Genomic DNA, 6815 nt, shown 5'->3' with positions numbered 1-6815 from the left:
GGCCGAACGCTAAAACCGAACACCTCATTCAAATCGGATACTGCTTGGACGAACGTTAAGATCAATCTCTTGGGCTCAACACTAAAACACCAAACGTTATTAGACTGCATACCATTAGTTCGAACACCAAAATAACGAACGCTAAGATCAAGCACTTATGTTGGACGCTAAAACTCCAAACGCTGATAGACAGAATACTATTAGGTCGAACACTATTGAACGAACGTTAAGATCGAGCACTTAGACTTAACGCTAAAACAGCGAACTGTATTAGACTGAATACTATTATTCGAACACTGTTTGGACGATCGGTCAAAGATCAAACCTCATCTAAATCGAACGCTAAGTTTTTACGAGCATTACCTGAGGACAAACATCATCGAGACCGAACGTTCTCTATGAACGATCACTAACTTAGAATAATCACCATCAGGATCGAACGTTCACTATCAGATCAAGATCAAACGCTAATAATAATTCATACATCAAGACCGAACGCTTACAATCTAAACCTCAAAATACCTGATCCAGGTCGAACGCTATCAATCACTAATACCCAAGACCGAACGCTTATGATCCAAACCTAATAATCCAAATTAAGGACGAACGACTACAATCACTAATTCACCAAAACGAACGCTCAAGATCACTTCCTGAGAATACCAATTTAGGACGAACGCTTATAATCACTATTGCACCAAAACTGAACGCTCTCGATTCAAACCTAAGAATCCAATTTAGGACCGAACGCTCAAAATTACTAATACACCAAGGTTAGAGGGTGTGGGAACGTAAACTCCTTGTGATTTTGATAACCTTGTGTGCCAATAACTAAGCGTGGCTATGTCCACTCATAAACAGTGAAAGATTTTGGATGGATTGTTTGAGCACTGATCACTACCATGAGCAAGGCTGGGCAATCTCTGAAATCGGTTCTCTTGGATTTGATTCACAAGAGCAATGGCTTGAGATCCTTCAAGCAAATTCATGCGCATCTATTGACTTCTGCCCTTGTTGCCAATGACTTGGTTATTTCCAAGGCTACAATTTTTTTGGGAAAACATGTTACAGATGTTCATTACCCTTGCAATTTCCTGAAGCAATTTGATTGGAACTTGAGCTCTTTCCCTTGCAATTTGCTGATTTCTGGCTATGCCTCTGGCCACTTACCCTGGCTTGCAATCCTGATTTATAGATGGACTGTTAGGAATGGTTTTGTGCCTGATGTGTACACTATCCCAGCAGTTTTGAAATCTTGTGCTAAGTTTTATGGGATTGTAGAGATTAAACAGTTTCATTCCGTAGCTTTGAAGACTGCCTTGTGGTGCGACATTTATGTGCAAAACACTCTTGTCCATGTGTATTGCATTTCTGGGGACACTGTTGGTGCTGGCAAGGTGTTTGATGACATGCTTGTGAGAGACGTGGTCTCTTGGACTGGCTTGATATCTGGGTATGTCAAGGCTAGGTTGTTTAATGAGGCCATCGCATTGTTTTTGAGAATGGATGTGGAACCTAATGTGGCAACCTTTGTCAGCATACTTGGGGCTTGTGGGAAATTGGGTTGTTTAAATTTGAGGAAAGGAATTCATGGGTTGGGTCTCAAATGTCTGTTCGGGAAGGAGTTGGTGGTATGCAATGCTGTGTTGGATATGTATATGAAGTGTGAGTCTGTCACTGATGGAAGGCAAATGTTTGATGAGATACCTGAGAAAGATATTATTTCTTGGACTAGTATGATAAGCGGGTTAGTGCAGTGCCAGTATCCCAGTGAATCGCTGGACTTGTTCTGCCAAATGCAAGGCTCAGGTTTTGAGCCGGATGGAGTTATACTTACTAGTGTGCTTTCTGCTTGTGCCAGCCTTGGGCTTCTTGACTACGGTAGATGGGTCCATCAGTACATTGATCAATGCCGTATCAAGTGGGATGTTCATATAGGAACTACATTGGTTGACATGTATGCAAAGTGTGGTTGTGTAGACATGGCGCAGCGTATCTTCAGTGGAATGCCTTCTAGGAATATCCGTACTTGGAATGCCTATATAGGTGGCCTAGCAATAAATGGACTTGGGAGGGAAGCATTGAAGCTATTTAAAGATTTGATAGTGTCAGGTGCAAAGCCTAATGAAGTGACATTTCTTGCTGTTTTAACAGCTTGCTGCCATTCTCGCTTTGGTCAGCGAAGGCCGAAAGTATTTCAATGAGATGTCAAGTCCCCTCTACAACCTTTCTTCCTGGTTAGAACACTACGGCTGCATGGTTGATTTACTCTGCAGAGCTGGACTGGTGGAGGAAGCTGTGGAGTTGATAAAGACAATGCCCATGTCCCCTGATGTGCAGATCATAGGAGCGCTTTTGAGTGCCTGTAATACATATGGGAATGTTGGATTCACCCAAGAAATCTTGAAATCACTGCAGAATTTTGAATTTCAAGATAGTGGCATATACGTGCTTCTTTCTAATCTGTATGCCTCTAACAAGAAATGGGCTGACGTGAGAAATGTTAGGAGACTGATGAAGCAGAAAGGAATAAGCAAGGCTCCTGGGTCTAGCATTATAAGGGTGGATGGTAAGAGTCATGAATTTTTAGTTGGAGACAGTAATCATCCTCAAAGTGAGGATATTTACGTACTATTGGACATCCTTGCTGTTTCGGTGTACATTTTCCTGCGTGTCTTTACTGTTCTTGGCTGTCTGGGTTGCTTGATCTTCAATTGTTGTTCTTCATACTCGCCAAAGGAGGGGAGGTACCTGCAAAGATACTCCGACGCTCAAGTCAGATATGAATTATGGAGCTGAAGCTCTCAGGAGAATGATTATGATACTGCTCTGAAATATTATTCAGGATCTCTAGAGCATAAAGAGAACGTACCTGGACTTTTTTCCTGTCACTGTATTTATAAGCAAAATAAAAATAACCACCTTACCTAAAAATGTGGTGAGTGGCTTTGATAAATATCTTAACTGTCTAAAATATCTAAGATATTTATGTTATTACATAAATATCCTTACTACATAACATGCCCCCCAAGTCCGAGTTAACCGTTCCGTTTTATGAACGTGGTAACTATAGGACTTATGAGTTTGAGGGAGGCTGTCTTCGCTGTAACTAGAGAGCGTGTGCAAGTGAGGAATTTGATGGACCAAAAGGAGGCGAAGACGAACGGCAAAAAGCTGGGGCAAGTGAGGCCGAACGTGAGGATACGTATGACCGAGCGATAGAGGTCGAGTGGTATGCGAGGCCGATCATGAGGACTGTTTGAAGGTTCGACACATAGGTCGAGCGGTCGAGTGGCATGCGAGACTGAGTGCTTGAAAGCAAAGGGAAGTCGAACGGCCGACTGTCTTGAACGCTCGTACACATGGGTTGTCGAGCGCTTAAAACCAAAAGGTTGAACAAATTTGGGGCCGAACGGCCAATTTCTTGAGCGCTCGTAAACATGGATTGCCGAGCGGTTGAGCGTAAGGATGGTTTGTGAGCGCTCGTAAACATGGATTGCCGAGCGCTCGTTGATGTGGATTGACTAGAGGCTCTTGAGCGCTCGTTGTAATGGATGGACGAGCGGCTCTTTGACATGGATGGACGACCGGCTGTTGAGTGCTCGTTGTAATGGATTGACGAGCGCTCGTTTGGACGCTAGTTGACATGTATTGGCGAGCGCTTCTTGAACGCTCGTTGAAATGAATTAACGAGCGGCTCTAGAACGCTCGTTGATATGGATGGAGGAGCGATGTTTGGACGCTCGTTGACATTTGATTGTCGAGCGTTGAGGCCGAACGACGGACTGAGTGGACGCTCGTTGACATTTTATTGTCGAGCGTTGAGGCCGAACGACTGACTGAGTGGACGCTCGTTGACATTTGATTGTCGAGCGTTGAGGCCGAACGACTGACTGAGTGGACGCTCGTTGACATTTGATTGTCGAGCGTTGAGGCCGAACGACTGACTGAGTGGACGCTCGTTGACAACTGAATGTCGAGCGTTGAGGCCGAACGACTGACTGAGTAGACGCTCGTTGACAACTGAATGTCGAGCGTTGAGGCCGAACGACTGACTGAGTGGACGCTCGTTGACATTTGATTGTCGAGCGTTGAGGCCGAACGACTGACTGAGTGGACGCTCGTTGACAACTGAATGTCGAGCGTTGAGGCCGAACGACTGACTGAGTGGACGCTCGTTGACAATTGAATGTCGAGCTTTGAGACCAAATGACGAACGCTTTCGATGTTGAACGACAGAATCTTTGAAAAGTTGATGCTCTTGGGTGAACATAAGCTAGGCTATGGGGATGGTCCCCTAGGTTTGATGGTCTGGGTGTTCTAGGGCGAACATCTACCAGCGGGAGTGTGTCCCTTTGTTCGATGCTCCTGGGTGTTCTAGGGCGAACATCTACCAGCGGGAGTGTCTCCCTTTATGCACCCGGGTGTTCTTGGGCGAACATCTACCGGGTTTAGGAGTGCTTCAGGATGAACGGCGCTCAGGTGTCCGCGTTTACATACAAGATATGCTTATCTGCACTGTAAGAAATAATATTAAACATATAGGTGAGACCGTTTGGTCGAGTTGCAAACCTGGTGACCGAACGTTCATTAGGCCGAATGCTGGACGCTTGAGGCAGAATGACCGAACGCTTCCTGCGGGAATTGTCGACCGTTAAGGAAGCTATTGCCCGAACGGCTGAATTTTTGAACGCTCGTCCACAGGTATTGTCGAGCGCTTTAGAGTGCGGTGGGCGAGGACGAACGGCTGATTGCTCGAACGCTCGTCCACAGGCGTTGCCGAGCGTTGGAAACCGAAGGTTGAGGACGAACGGTCCGAGGACGAACGGCTGATTGCTTGAACGCTCGTCTACTGGCGCTGTCGAGCGCTCCAGTCTGAAGGGGGAGGACGAACGTCCGGCTTTTTGGACGCTCGTACAGACTTATTGTCGAGCGTTCGGTTCCGAAAGTCGAGGTGGAACGTCCGGTTGTTTGGACGCTCGTACACATGAGTTGTCGAGCGGTCGAGTAGCACGTAGTGACCGAATGTCGATGATGAGCGAAGAGACGAACGCTCTAGGCCGAACGTCAATGTCGTACGCGAGGCTGAGCTAGGGACGTTCCAGGACGAACGTTATTGCGTACGCGAGGTTGAGTTGTGGACGTTCCAGGACGAACATCATTGCGTACGCGAGGCTGAGCTAGGGACGTTCCAGGACGAACGTTATTGCGTACGCGAGGTTGAGTTGTGGACGGTCCAGGACGAACATCATTGCGTACGCGAGGCTGAGTTAGGGACGTTCCAGGACGAACGTCATTGGCGTACGCTAGGCGGGCTTGTGGCGCTTCAGGACGAACGGCTGATTGCTTGAACGCTCGTCCACAGGCATATGCGAGCGTTCGCATCCGAAGGTCGACGACGCACGGTCTCTTTTGTTTGAACGCTCGTCCACGTTCAATGTCGAGCGTTCGAATCCAAAGGCGGGGACGAGCGTTAGAGAGATCGAGTGACCGAACGCACAGAGGCCGAACAAGAGCATAGCCGAACGCTTGGAACCGAACGTTAATGATGAGCAAAGTTCCGAACGCTCTAGGCCGAACGTCAACGAGAGAGCATTGTTGGCCGAACGCTATTGAAACGAATGGCCGAATGGTTGAGGCCATGGATGGCCAAACGTTGGTGACGGACTGAACGAACGTTGATGACCGAGTGGGGAGGCCATGGATGGCCGAACGTTGGTGACGGAGTGACCGAACGTTGGGGACTGAGTGGACGAACGTCGGGGATGGTTTGAACGTTCGTCCCATTACTTGCCGAGCGGCCTAAACCAAGTGGAGTGTCGAGCAATGTTTGAACGCTCGTTGAAATGGATGGACGAGCGCTCGTTGAAATGGATGGACGAGCGCTCGTTGAAATGGATGGACGAGCGCTCGTTGAAATGGATGGACGAGCGCTCGTTGAAATGGATGGACGAGCGCTCGTCCACATATTGACTGTCGAGCGTTCGTCTACGAAGGCGAGGCCGATTGCTGGACGCTTGAAGCCGCACGTCCGTTATGTGAAATGGTCGATCATGTGGAGGCAGGACCGAACGGTGCGTGGATTGCGCGAGGGTTGCGGAAGACGTGGAGAATGGGTTTGACCAGAAACCCTAGTTTTGCGCACCAGCTCTTGCATATTGGCGGGAATGTGTCTGCATTTTACACGGCAGATTCCGCCTGGGCCCAACTTGGAGATTTAGGGTTTTCGGCGTTCTGCGATTTCCCAGAATGGATAAGATTGTTAAAGTTGTGGGGTTGAGTTACATCCAATAACCCAAAGGAATAGCACCACGAAGCTCCAGCACAGGAAGAGTGGCAAGTGTGAAGATGACAACCCCATCAGGCCAACCCAATTTCCTCAAAGAATTGGCAATTTTCAAGCCAAAGCCAGAGGCTTTGATGGAGTCAACAGCAGCATTTGCATCCCTTGAAACAGCAAACCAAGCCAGGGACAAAGAGGCCTAAAATATGATCCAGAAGGCGAATTTAACTGGCTTTTCCCCAGAAAGCATCAACCTTTCGGCTTCATCAGCAGGGTCAAAGCATTTATCAGAAGAAGCTCGTATTTGGGTCAGTGGGAAAGGGGTAATTGCAATTGGAGGTCTGAAATGGGGAGAACCTTGAAGGATTGAGAATGAGAAGGTCGATTTAAGAGATTGTCTACCCTTTTGGATGAGAGGATGAAAATTGAAAGATGAAATCCCGCTGTGGGTTTTTCTGATATGGAATGTCAGTGACAAAGATGAGGCAGCCATTATTAACCCAGCAATTTGATAAGAAAAAGTGTGGAACTT

General features: G+C 47.3%; 2 pseudogenes; one reads left to right on the top strand and one right to left on the bottom strand.

The window, feature by feature from the left end:
• The first annotated feature begins 768 nt into the window (after nucleotides 1-768).
• LOC148193326 (pentatricopeptide repeat-containing protein At4g38010 pseudogene) lies at nucleotides 769-3263 on the top strand (annotated as a pseudogene).
• A 2868-nt stretch (nucleotides 3264-6131) lies between these two features.
• Nucleotides 6132-6778, bottom strand: LOC148193325 (uncharacterized; annotated as a pseudogene).
• Between the last annotated feature and the right edge of the window lie 37 nt (nucleotides 6779-6815).

This window comes from Vigna umbellata, chromosome 9 (assembly GCF_029865625.1).
Source record: "Vigna umbellata cultivar VRB3 chromosome 9, Vumbellata_1.0, whole genome shotgun sequence".
Classification (NCBI taxonomy): domain Eukaryota; kingdom Viridiplantae; phylum Streptophyta; class Magnoliopsida; order Fabales; family Fabaceae; genus Vigna; species Vigna umbellata.
The sequence above is the reverse complement of the archived record's forward strand: the minus strand, read 5'-3'. Positions and strand labels throughout refer to the sequence as shown.